Genomic DNA, 246 nt, shown 5'->3' with positions numbered 1-246 from the left:
TAGGGGTGTGAAGGGTGCGGTTCAGGCACTGAGCAGGTCTGCACATAATTATGTTGACAGATCTACAACCCCCCACCCCCACCCCCACCCCCACCTTTTTTTCTTTCTTTTTTTTTTTTATTCCCCTTGTATCGAAGATTCTATTTTCTCTTGAACACCATAACAGTTCCCAGTCTACTCGTACACAGACACACCACGTCACTATCAGGAGGATGACAACTGAAGGACACATCTGGAAATTTCAAA

This window comes from Babylonia areolata, chromosome 35 (genome assembly GCF_041734735.1).
Source record: "Babylonia areolata isolate BAREFJ2019XMU chromosome 35, ASM4173473v1, whole genome shotgun sequence".
NCBI classification, from domain to species: Eukaryota; Metazoa; Mollusca; class Gastropoda; order Neogastropoda; family Buccinidae; genus Babylonia; species Babylonia areolata.
The sequence above is the reverse complement of the archived record's forward strand: the minus strand, read 5'-3'. Positions refer to the sequence as shown.